The sequence below is a fragment of the Acomys minous genome (genome assembly GCF_964271855.1).
Source record: "Acomys minous genome assembly, chromosome: 1".
Classification (NCBI taxonomy): domain Eukaryota; kingdom Metazoa; phylum Chordata; class Mammalia; order Rodentia; family Muridae; genus Acomys; species Acomys minous.
In genome coordinates this window covers 178,388,741-178,401,447 of record NC_140483.1, presented here as the reverse complement: position 1 = coordinate 178,401,447, position 12,707 = coordinate 178,388,741, and the positions used below count along the sequence as shown (strand labels likewise).

At 44.1% G+C, this 12,707-nt stretch overlaps 1 long non-coding RNA gene across 1 annotated transcript; it reads left to right on the top strand.

Annotated features, from left to right (window-relative positions):
- The first annotated feature begins 5,586 nt into the window (after positions 1 to 5,586).
- LOC311601025 lies at positions 5,587 to 12,707 on the top strand. Its single transcript, XR_014780430.1, has 3 exons — positions 5,587 to 5,992; positions 6,105 to 6,197; positions 11,935 to 12,707. It is a non-coding gene; the product is annotated as an uncharacterized lncRNA (long non-coding RNA).

Here is a 12,707-nt window from a genome sequence, read left to right as displayed (position 1 = left end):
GCCTGCCTCTGCCTCCCGAATGCTGGGATTAATGGCATGCACCGTCATCGCTCAGCTAGAAATGTTCTTTAAATCACAATATAGTCATCAGGGGAAATGCTCTAACTCACCGTGAATGCTGAAACTCTCAACTAGCCTGCAATGCACAGGCAGATTCTTCCTCATGAGACTTTTAAGCTTCCACAGCTGTTTCTGCTATGCCCTTTGTCCACACACTTACACCTTCTAGAAATCATTAGCCACCACACTTCTGATGGGAATGTTACTGTAATCCTAGCACTATGAAGCTGAGGCAGGAGAACTTTGGATTCAAGCCACCTTCTGCTACATGGTGAAACCGTGTCTCAAAAGCACCACAGTAATCAAATGTCCGTAGTTTGTATGAATCAAAACCAAGCTGAAGAAGCAACTTTATCTCAGGGGAAAAGGTAGAGACGCTGCCCCTGGGGGGATGGGTGTGTATACAACACACATAACTTTTAAAAAGTTGCATCTATTTTTACAAAATTAAATGGTTATACAAATATTGAAAACACACTTTTCCATAAAGCCTAAGTGCCATGCTGTCAGTTTTCTTTTTTACCTGTGGCTGTTGGACCCCGTGTGTGGCCTTGGCCATTTGTGCAGGGTGTTCTCCCATGGAGACTGACAAACTGTGACCAGGCTCATGTGCAGCTGCCTCCAGCGGTCACAGGGCAGGGATTCCCTGCAAGCACTCCCTAGCAAAGGCTTCTTCTCACCTTCTTAGCAGAAAGTGTGTGAGTGAGGTGGGAAACCGCAGAGCCGGAGCAGAACCTGTCTGTGCCTGGAGGGGGCACTGTGCACTCCAGCTCCCCCCGTGTGTCAGTGGGACTTGTGAGTGTTGGGATATGGCTACAGAGAGGTGCAGGTCAGGGTGACAGTCAAAACCAGCTTGGAAAAGCTTTTCACAGTAGAAATGCAAAGCTGAACTGAGAAGTCTTTAAAATGATACCTACATGCATATTTCACATGTGCTTTGTGTGCATATGCACACAAGTTGTGTTTATCCTGGTTAAATAATTTCAAAACCAAAACCGTGCAGACTACAGTTCAGCCTCCCAAATTCCACCAGCACCCACATATGTCAATGAAAAGGCATCACTGGCTATCATTACACAGTTTTAGAATCATCTGATAAGTCTAAAAAATGTGTCTGTTAATACCTACTTAACTATGTGGAAGAGCTGCTAGTATGCGCCACACAAAGATCAGACGGGATATGATATTTAAGAAGAATTTACTCAGTCAGACATGAGACTTTCCTCCGCAGCGCTTCCCCTGCGGCTCCCTCTCACAGTGTAGTTAAGGGATGACGTCAGGTATGACGTCAGGGCAGGCGGGAGGCCCCAAACCCCCTTCTTTCTTTTCTCCCTCAGCTGCTCATTGCCCAAAGAAGACATTGCCTGAAGCTGGACACTTGATCTTTTCTGAAACGATTATAATCGCAGAGAAAGGTGATATTCTGGCACTGGTCAGTTTTTTGGTTTTTTTGGAGGGGTTGTTTGTTTTTTGTTTTGTTTTTTTTGTTTGTTTGTGTTTGTTTTTGTTTTTTCGGAACAGGGTTTCTCTGTGTATCCTTGACTGTCCTGGACTCACTCTGTAGACCAGGCTGGCCTCGAACTCACAGCGATCCGCCTGCCTCTGCCTCCTGAGTGCTGGGATTAAAGAAAAGGCCTCTTGGGTCTTTTGGAGCCACACTGCACTGTCTCCTACTGGCCTCCTGGGAAGTGAATGGCAGGAGCCAGCAGGGAGCATGCTCTTGTGCCCCTCTCTGAATGCAGCTCTGCTAATGCACAGTTTCCTTTCTCTTTCAGCTTCTAAGATGTCACTGTAGCGGGGCATTCCTTACGCCCTCCCTGCCCCCCCGCCCCCCAAATACTGCTCCAGATGCACACACACGCACAAGCAAGCACAAATCTGCTCACTGCGGTTTCACAAAACGTTCGCTTTGTTCCTGTGGCTTTTCACACTTCTTTGTCAGAGTCACGAGGGAAACAAAACACCTGCGCGGGTGGGCTGGACGCGAAGTCAGGGGAATAAGTGAATTCGTTCGGGAAGGGAGCAGGTGGGAAGGAACGGCACCCGTGCGGCTCCAGGACCAGCGGGTGTGTCAGCACCAGCACCGTGGGGGAGCCACCACACCACACCCCCCACCTGCGACGTGCACCTCACAGACTACAGTGATCACTCTGGCAGAGGAATGGCGTGTTTTCCCCTTTACTGGTCTTATCCCAGACTTCCATGAGGTTTGAGCTTCAGAAGGGCTTTTTCTAAGGAGCAGAGAGCACTCAGCAGACACTTGAGTGCGCTGAGAAGGCTGTACTTGGAGCGAACTCACTAGAGAGTAAAAAATAACGTTCAGGAGACACCAACGCACTTTCTCCTCCAGAAGCCCCTTCATTTTTAATTTTTTGTTACGTTTATTTGTTTATAATGTGTGTGAAACATGTATCATATAGCAAGAGTTGGTTTATTCTTCCACCAGGAGACCTCTGAATCTGGCTGTCACTCACTGTGCTTTGGGGGAATGGGAAGTCCCTTCTGTCCAGTCAGACACTAGAAAGAGGAAATGTCTTTGGCTGAACGTTACCGAAGTTCTGAGGCAGGGCACAGCCCCGGATCTAACAGAGCGTAGCTGCACATCACCAGGGCGGCCAGGAGAGGGAGCAAGAGGACCACGGGGAAATGGTGCCTTTTGCCTGGCTGAGTAACAGGGGGATGGTGTGGGGAGGGGGTGGGGGGGTGAGCTGGATTCTATGTTCTGTGAAGATGGCTTGTCAGTGTGTGGCTCTTAAACAGAGAACACACAATTTGCATTTTCTGAGCATTTATCTAAACACGTACTTTGTTTTCATTTGTGAAATTTTCATATGGTTTAGACAATGATATCCATTCAAGCTACTGATTATATTACTAAAGCTAATATTTTTTCCAGTAAATTTCAGGTATGTCAATTCAAATGGATACTTACACCTGAATGAAAAGTATACTGAGCTTGTGGCCAGATATGTGTGTGTGTGTGTGTGTGTGTGTGTGTGTGTGTGTGTGTGTGTGTGTGTGTTCATAAGAGCAAATGCACACACTGAATTGTGGGAAAGATTAAGCTTTGTCGCAGGTGGAAGCAGTCTTGGCGGGCTTTACCCTTGGGGCACACCATGAATACCTTGTGAGAGACTGTTTGGAGCCTTCCTGGGCTTGGAATTCAGGAAGCCTACCTAGGAACCCCACCGTGGCTATTGTTTTCCTAATTGACCCTCGAAGGGAGAAGGGACCGCCCTTTGCATATGACTGGGAAGGTGGGGGAGAGAAAAACAAGAGGTAGAAGGAGAGAAGGAGAAGGCGCGGAGAGAGAGGAAGGGACTGGACCAGCTCGTGGGACAGAGACACCTAAGGACCCGTCCTGCCAAAGGATTCCAGGAGGTTTATTCTTCTATCCCTTTAACCTTTTTTTCGTTCTTGTGTGTGTTAGTTGGGTTGTATAATAAAGTTTAATTGTTAATAAACTGAGCCAACACTGAATCATTTTTATTCCGCATGTAAATATCACTCTTCTTTTCCTATGAAAAGCTTTGGGTCCTTCTGTGTTGGTTTAGGGATTTATACTATTGTTGTTCTTGTTAGGTGGGTGGTTGTGTTGTTTCTTTTCTTGTTTTTTAATTAAGAATGAGTCACTCAGCATCTCCAGTTGGCCTAGAACCTGCAGGAATCCTCCCACCCCAGGCTCCCAAATGTGTCATACTAGCTGTGTCAAGTAAAGGGGGTTGAGGCTTGTCTGTTCGGTGCTTCCATTCGCAGCAGAGCCTGCCGGCTACTAGTGAGTGGTCTTCTCGGTATTTCTCGCCTTAGCTACATCCATGCAGCACCATGTGGCTGTGCTGTGAAGGAGCCACAAGGCTGAGATTAATACATAACCCTCCACCAACCGTTTTCTTACTGAGCTCTGCTATGCTCCCCTGCCCCCCCCCCATGCCCCAGTAATCCTAGAACCAACCCTCATTCTTTTCAGGTGCCTATGGGTGTGAAGATCCTACCCCCACAGCAATGTCAGCTCCCCAGCAAAGTCTCCTCCCAAGGTGCTTAGCACATCCAGGATGCTCTCGGCCAGTCTTGCTATACAAGGGGACTTGGTTCTCTGTTGAAAACGCACTAAACTCTCTAGATCTTTGCCTTTGACTTCAGTGATTGCCTGAAGGAGGCTGGCCACCCAGCAACCCTGACCCTGGCTGTCAAAGATGTCAACAGTCTTCCTATGGGTAGGTAAAGAAACCACTCCGTTACAATCTCTTACAGTCAGTAGCCAGGTTTTATTTTGCCACGTGTAACTTCTACTGTTGAACTCTTCTAGTTAATGGTTGAACAATTTCCTTTACTTTAGTTTGTGAGCTGCACACGTAGGTGACAGTATTTCTCATTAGAAGTTTGTATTAGCAAAGCATATTGGCATAGGGTAAGGTAGGGCTGGCTTTGCACATACAAACAGGGTTTTTAAGTCCCTTTTTCTTATAAACTCAGTGCTTACGCTTTGCAGGCTTGCGTTGGGTTGGTTGAAAATTCGCTGGATTTAACTTGACTCTTGCTGGCTTACGTTTGACTAAGGTTGGTAAGTAAAATAAAATACTGAAAACAAAAGCTCTAAGAAATTTTAAAACATCCCTTTTTAAAACTTAAGTTTATAATTGAGAAACTCGTGACCTTCAGTTAAGCGTCGATTCCAGACAATTCTCTTCGGTTTGTCTATCTGTGTCTCAATCTAGCAATAAGGGGCACCCAAACTAAACATGTCAAGAATGATACCTTCCTTTATTCATGCTTTTTTAAATTTTAAATTTAAATAACTAATAAAATAAATTTTTAAAGTAATTTTTACATAGTGGTGCTCTGGTAAGGCTGCACTTGTGTCACTTCCTGTGTCATCCTGAGGTTAATGCAGACTAACAGACATGAAAGAGAGACAAAGGTTGACCCATTTTTCTTTATAATTTTCGAGGTAGAAATTTTGATTTCTCCTTTCAACTTCTTTTTTAAAAAAAAATCAGTTTATTTATTTTACATCCCGATTGCAGTTTCCTTGCCCTCCTCACCTCCCTTTTCCCTCACCTCACCTTTCATAGAAAGAAAAACTCCATTAGTCTGTGGACAAAGAGAGAAGATGTAAGCCCAAATATCATGAAAATGAAAAAGGCAATCAGCTTTCTCCTGAGAAATGGCAGGGCGTTATAAAAAAAAAAATCAGACCTATGAGCGAGGAGAAAGAAAGAGTAATGTTAAAATTTGAAAAGGAATAAAGATGACTATTTCTGTGAGGGATAAAAAAAAAGATGCCTCTGACTCAGTGACCAGCCCTCAGCCTGGAAGACCTTCCAGCTGGTGAGTTTTAGTTTGACCCAGATGTGGTCAATTGTGAGGAGAGAAGGAAGGAGCCAAAACCAACCTCAGTGAAAACACTGCCTTGCAAAGAAGCCAAAAATTTGGAGAAAAGGAATTGGGGGAGGGGGTCCCACAATAATTTACTCTTAAGATGGGAAGCAGTGGTGATATTTTTAAAAATGAAAATGGAGAAAATTATTGTAAGCTAAGCAGGTCCATCCTCTGGTCTCAAATAATTTAAAATATTACCTCAGTCATCTCCGCAGCACCATCTGAGGCTCTTTGGACAGAAATGAAAAGGAGGTCGGATATACAAATGCTTTAGAGATGACTGAGCTGCAGGCTTACTAAAGGAAGTGAGAACTGGAACAGCTACGGGGTTTACCCCGGAAGAGAGGCTGTGGCAGGGACTCGGAGGAACGGCAGCTGAGATGGCAACGGATGGCGTCTACTCAAACTCCACTGTCTGTCTCTTTCACTTTGCTTGATTTTTAAGACTCATTAATGGGGGGAGGAGGGGCTGAGAAAAAATGTTGAAGATACGTTCTTTAGAAGAGTTATTAATGCCATGGACATGTGTAAAAACAAGACAACAGCCTGGCAGGTAACTCTGAGAAGCACACAAGCCCCAGTACCAGAGACAGAAAGCTCAGGAAAGGGCTATGATCCGAAGGGAAATCAGGCCCGTGTGACAGAGTCTGTGACCTTTTTTATAGCTCTCTGAAGAAGGAGGAAGGTTTCATCGCAGAAGCCTACAGTTAGACTTCCCCTACACTTCACCCCGTGCGGCGCCAAGGCAGCGGAAGTGGGTGAGTAACAGGATGTGTGGCTCCCAGTTGATATGCTACGAGTTCACTTCCCCCGGGGGAGAAATCCGGGCACGTGGGAACCTGTTAGCTAGATATTCACAGACGGCATTGTCAGCAGGGTCTTCTCAGGACCGGAGCGAGGGGAGGAGTTGCTGGCGGCCTGAGCAGCAGTGTGCTGGGGCACTGGTAACATTGTTAGCTTATTTATTCATTGAAAGTTACTTACACATGTGTCTTAAAGCACTCTTCTCTCAAAAGCAAGTGGTTGCTCTAGCTTGTTTCAGGAGAGAGAGAGTAGGTTTGGATGTGGGCCAGGTAGTTCAAGAGGACACTGAGGCTCCCAGGGACTGAAGGGGCTATTAGGAGATACAGACAGACAGACAGACAGACAGACAGACAGACAGACAGACACACAGACAGACACACAGACAGACACACAGACAGACACACAGACAGACACACAGACAGACACACAGACACACAGAGGCAGGCTATAGCGTGCCGGAAGCTTCAAGGAGATCTTGGATCTGTGCTGATACATTTTTATCAACTTGGCCCAAACTCAAATCACCTGGGAAGAGAGACACTCAACGGAAGGAGAAACCATTTCCGTCGGATTGGCCAGTGGGCGTGGCTGTGGGCTGTTTTCTTGATGTGGTTAGGATTCAGCTCTCTTGCTATTCTTGGGTGTTTGGTCGTAGGTTGTGTTTTAAAAAGGCAGCTGAGCAAGCCAGTAAGCAATGTTTCTCCACAGGTTCTGGTCCGGCTCCTGCCTCCAGGTCCCTGCCCTGGGCTCCTGCCTCAGCTTCCTTATACGATGCAATAACTACCCCCCCCCCTCCGTTCCTTTGGCCAATGTTTTATCACAGCAGAGCAAGACCCCAATACCAAAGCTAGCATAATGAGGTATCTGAAGGGAATTAGGGCCCAGTGGGCAAAATAAGGAGCCTCTTCTTATAGCATTTTAGGATCAGAAGAGAATTACAGCTGGTGTTTACACCCAGGCTCTGTGATTCCCACACAGGAGGCAAGGAAAGGCGCTGGGGGATAGAATGCAGCACCCCTTTGGTGTAGACTCACTCCCAAGATGAGGTGTGACTTGGGCATGTCTGCTAGCAGCTTGGGCTTCGTATGTCCCGGTGACGTCTGGGAGAGGAGCTGCAAAGCTTAGGCTATATCTTAACAGTACATTCTTACAGTAGGACCCAGAGACAGATCCCCAGGGCTCTCTACAGCCTGAATATTTTCTGAAAACAAAAATCATTATCAAAGGGTAGGTCCACAGCAAGAATAAATCAATAGTAAAATCAAAACTTAACCACCTCGTAAACACTGGTAGTTTTAGGAAGAGAAAGGGCACTGATAATAGTGTGCACACATGTGTAGTAGTTACTTTAGATAGGACTTTAAAATAAAGGAACCATGATAACAATTAAAAACACAGAGTAGCTGTGAGTGATGGCACACACCTTTACTATCAATACTGGGGAGGCAGAGGCAGAGACAGGCAGGTCTCTAAGTTCGAGGACAGCCTGGTCTACTGACTGAGTTCCAGGACAGCCAGGGCTACAAAGAGAAGCTCTGTCTTAAAGAAGAAGAAAAAAAAGTGATACTACTGCCTAACACTGAGTTGACAGAAAAGAAGGTGAAGGAAATGCGAATAGAAGAGCAAACTGTAGTTTGGGAGAAATTCCTTATATATACACCTAAAAAACACACATTTATGTAGCAATTCTGTAGCAATCCTTACTTGAGCACTATAGGATTAAGTAAAAGATACAGTAAGTTAAAGTTAAACCTTTGCCCTTTATGTTCAAAGGACAGAGCAAGAAACTGCCTCAAGAAATGATTATCACAGCTGTATGGTCAAAGGTCACACTGCAGACCGTGTTTGCTAAGAAAAGAATGTTTTTCATTACTATCTGCAAGTAACTGCAAGAAACTGATCCTGCAAAGATCTATCAGCTGTGATTCGAAAACCTTTTTGGTGGGCCTGAGAGCACCCTCAGATGGCTACACTGTTGCCTGACCTATCAAAGCTGTAAGAAAGTGATGGAGACTGTTGGGCCTTTACAAATCATGAGCTTGGGTCCACCCTGAGTTCCTTCTCTTCTCCAAGAGCCAGCCTCAGTTTCTCTGGTTGTCATGTCCATAACCATGCTGGCAAAGGAGAGGCAGATGAGGCAGTCTTGGCTGAAGTTTGCCTGAAAAACAGAGAAAGATATACATTCTTACAAGATGTGCCCCAGCTCTGTGCAGTCAAAAAGGCCAGCCTGTGTTATCCTAGAGAAGAAAATAAAAAAGGGAAGAACAGGAAGGTAAAGAGAGAGAAGAGCGAAAGAGGGGAGAGAGGAGCTGGGAGTACAATCTGGAAGCAGCCTAGCCTGTTGGTTGGCTGGCACTTGTATAGCTGCTGTTTCTTCAGAACACAGCATGGTGGCATCTTTGGCTTTGACCCTGGTAGCCATGGCAGTGGGGCAGAGTAATGCAGAGGTAGCCAGGTCCATGGTGATGGAGCTATGACCACTCCCTGGTAGGTAAAGTAAAGGGGAGCTAGGAGATCCCTATATGACGATCCAGACATTGTTCCTGTGTCCCTTGCCCCAAAAGCAAGTGATCTCGGGAGATGCTAGAGCACATGGGAACTAGAAGTGTTCGCATTGATCCGGTTCAATACCAGCTACAGAATTAAAAGGCAGAAAGATTTTCAGGCACAACAGCTAACACCAGGAGATCACGTGAAGTTTGTATGAGTATGTGAAGGTGGGTGTCAGATGTCTCCTTACACACGTCACTCCCCCATCTCCCAGCGTTTCCCCTCGAGGAGTTTGCGGATTTGGTTAGACTGGCGAGTCAGGAAATCATTAGAATCTCCACACTCCCAGCTGCTGGGGCTACCATCAGGGGCCCCCAGTGCTCGGCTTTCATAAGAGCTGGTGTCAAACAGGGATACCCATGATAGGGTGGCAAACACTTAACCAGCTGAGCGCCCTCATCAGCACCAGGTTTGATGTTTTAGTCCATCCAGTCAAATCTGTGTCTCCTACGTGGAGGACTTAATAAGGTGGTTATTTGTGTAAGAATTTACTTCTTCATTTTTACATATTTTTATGGAAATTTTTGTTTTTCCAAAATTATTTTAATTTAAAAATAGAAAAGATCTATTAAGCTTAATTGAAAGACTAAACTATCTGCTCTTCAAACACATGGGAGACTTGAGAAGGGATAAAACTTAAATACTTGAGTGAACCCTGAGTGCAGGTTAGCAGCTTCTAAAATGAAAAAATGACTAAGACAGTTTACTGCCTGAATAGTCTCCCAACACCCTCTATAACGTTGGAGCATCATCTTCAGTCTTTTGGCCCAGTATCTCTGGCAGACATATTTGTGAGGCAGGAACTATTGAGGACTTGCTTACCCTGTCTTGGCAGAGTTTGGCCATCGACTCTGCCTGCATCTAAACTTGCCCATTTTTAGGTTAGAGGTTAAGATGTTTTTAGATCAAGATAGATTTTTAAGTTAATAGAGATGAGATATAATAGATATTGATCTTCATTCAGAAATTTGGACACAACAAGATAGGAAAGATGTTAAGTTCAAGTTTGCCAAATATAAATAGCCAAATCACTATGAATGTAACATTTATATAATTTCTGATTGTCTCGTGGTTCTTCCTGCCATATGTACTTTATTTACCCATGTGTAATAATATAAATGTGTATGTTAAAAAAGAAACATAATTTTAAAAAGGTGATATTAGGAAAAAAGATGAGATATGATAGATATTGAGTTACATTAAAATTTTTAGACTCACCAAGATAAGAAAGATGTTTTCTTCAAGGTTGCCAAATACAAATAGCCAAAACACTATAACTGTAACATTTATATAATTCCTGATTATTTCATGGTTCTTCTTTTTGTTGAAGGTAGTTTATTGTATACATGTGTAATAATATAAATGTATATGTATAAAAGAAAAAATAGTAAAAAAAAATAAAAAATAAAAAATATCATGGCTTTAATCCCAGAGCTTGGGAGGCAGAGGCAGGAGGATCTCTGTGAGTTTGAGGCCAGCCTGGTCTACAAAGTGAGTCCAGCACAGCCAAGGCTACACAGAGGAACCCTGTCATGAAAAACAAAAACAAAAACAAAAACAAACGAAAGAAAGAAAGAGAGAAAGAAAGCATCTTAGAATGAGGAAAGGAAAGAAAAACACCGGATATATGGGTGAATTGTTCTACTTCATGGATGTCTCACATCCTCACTTGTCCACTAGTTTCCAAGAAGCAGAAGTGTTCAGCCACCTGCATTAATGTTATTTATTGGGTGGGATGTGGCTCTGTTTGACAAGGGAGTCAATGAGTCCCATAAGAGCACATGCTATTGCTGTGGCTATGGCAATCTCCTGGCACCTTTGTACTAGGTAGAGTGCGTCTTTCAGCTTCAGCAGCGAGTCCTTTGTTAGACCACCTTGCCTCAACAAATGACATCACCTGATGCATGAATGTTTGCAGGGCAGTGGTTTCAGAAGAACAGACAGAGCTAAATGCTAATTCCTGGTTACCCTAGAAACCATGTCTTTCTTTTCATTGCCCTTGGAACTTATAGTTGTGCTTTTGAGGTTTTCTAAAGTGATAGATAGACTTTCTTTTTCACTTGTGTATCTCTATTTTTGTTCTTTTTATTTCAGAAACATTTGTTTTATTTTTAATTTGTTCACTTTACATCCCAACTGTAGCCCCCTCTCTCATCACCCCCTTGTCCCCTCTCCCTCCTTCACCCCGCTCCCCTCCCTTAGTACTCAGAAAGGGGGAGCCCTCCTCCCCTAACATCTGATCTCAGCCTATCAAGTCTCATCTGGACTGCCTGTATCCTCTTCCTCTGTGGCCTGGCAAGGCCACCCAGCCAAGGGGAAGTGATTAACGCATGAGCACCAGAGTGATCAACATGTGGGCCCCAATAATTCTTACTCCACTGTGTGCTCTCATGATGGTAGCCTTCATCCTTTCACTTCTAGATTGAGACATCCAGTGATTGTGGTGCACACCCTAACTCTCAGCACTTAGGTGACAGAGGTACGGTGATTATCTCTCACTTCCTCCTCCGTGTGTGTGTGTGTGTGTGTGTGTGTGTGTGTGTGTGTGTGTGTGACTTGCAAGCCAACCTGGTTTACATAACAAGTCCCAGGGCAGCCAGGCTGCATAATAGTAAGATCGTATCTCAGAAAACAAAGTTTAGTTTAAGACTGATGTGTGTTGAATTCTTGGAAAATCTTATTTCTCTCTCATTTCTGAGGTGTAGCTTTTGGGTACTGCCTTAGTTACTATTTCTATTGCAATGATGAAGCACTATGACCAAAAGCAAGTGGCGGAGGGAGGATTTATTGATCTTACACTTCTGCATTTTTGTTCAGCACTGAAGGAAGCCAGGGCAGGAGCTGAAACAGGGCAGGACCCCGGAGGCAAGAGCTGATGCAGAGGCCATGGAGGGGTGGGGAGTAGTCAGAGCGCTCCAGACTGTGGCACCCTTCTCATGGAGTTGATTAGATGTGGTTAACTCACAGGATAACTCCAGAGTCAAAATTAAGTCAGCTTCCAGAAGTCAGAAGTGTAGACACTTGATTTAACATACTTTGCGAGGGGAGTTATAACTGAATTTTAGGATTATTTTCAAATATGATGAAAATCTCTTTCACAATGACCTTTTTAAAAAGTATTTTCTCATTTCTTACGAACAGAAAGTAAACCAGATGAATCCTCTCACACCACATCTCCTGGTGCCCTGGAAAATCACAAACAGCAATGTCCCAGCATTGAAAATATACCTCGGATCTGCTGTTAGCCTGATCTCCTCCCCTGCTCTACTGACTTCATGCCATGGGCTTTCCTGGGGTCAGAACTCTCACATGTGATCCTGTGTTTTGTTTGTGTTAAGGACTCTTGCAGACAAGCAACATGTCAACACTAGAATTTGAACTTAGAACTTTGGTCTAAACCTACATAGTGATTTTTTTTTCTCTCCAGCCAGTAATATAAACAAATATAATTCAATTCAAAGTTTGACTGAAGGGATTGAGTAAATATTCAAAGATCTTACAATAGTGCATGGTCCACAATTACACTCTTAATTAGCCTTATAAACATGGCTTATTAATCACGTATAATCTGTAATTTTCCAGCATGGATCATTTCACATTCATTCCCCTGCCTTCGTGCACTTTATCAATGGCCTCCAATTCTCACCTCACTGTCGTCCTCGGTACCCAGATTTGCTCCATTGAATTTTAGTCATTTATACTTTCCTCTTTTGGAAGCAAAGGGCACTTCTTTTAGCTCTATGTCAAGTGAAGTTTCAACACGTATATTTATGCCACAAAACCACTATGGAGTTTTGCTTTCTAGAGAAGTGGAAAAAGGAAATAGAAAACAAATGAAAATCAGAAAGGAGCATGCTGATATTCTCTAGTCTTTACATCATGAGGTAGAATGTAACAAGAGGCGGCTGCCACCC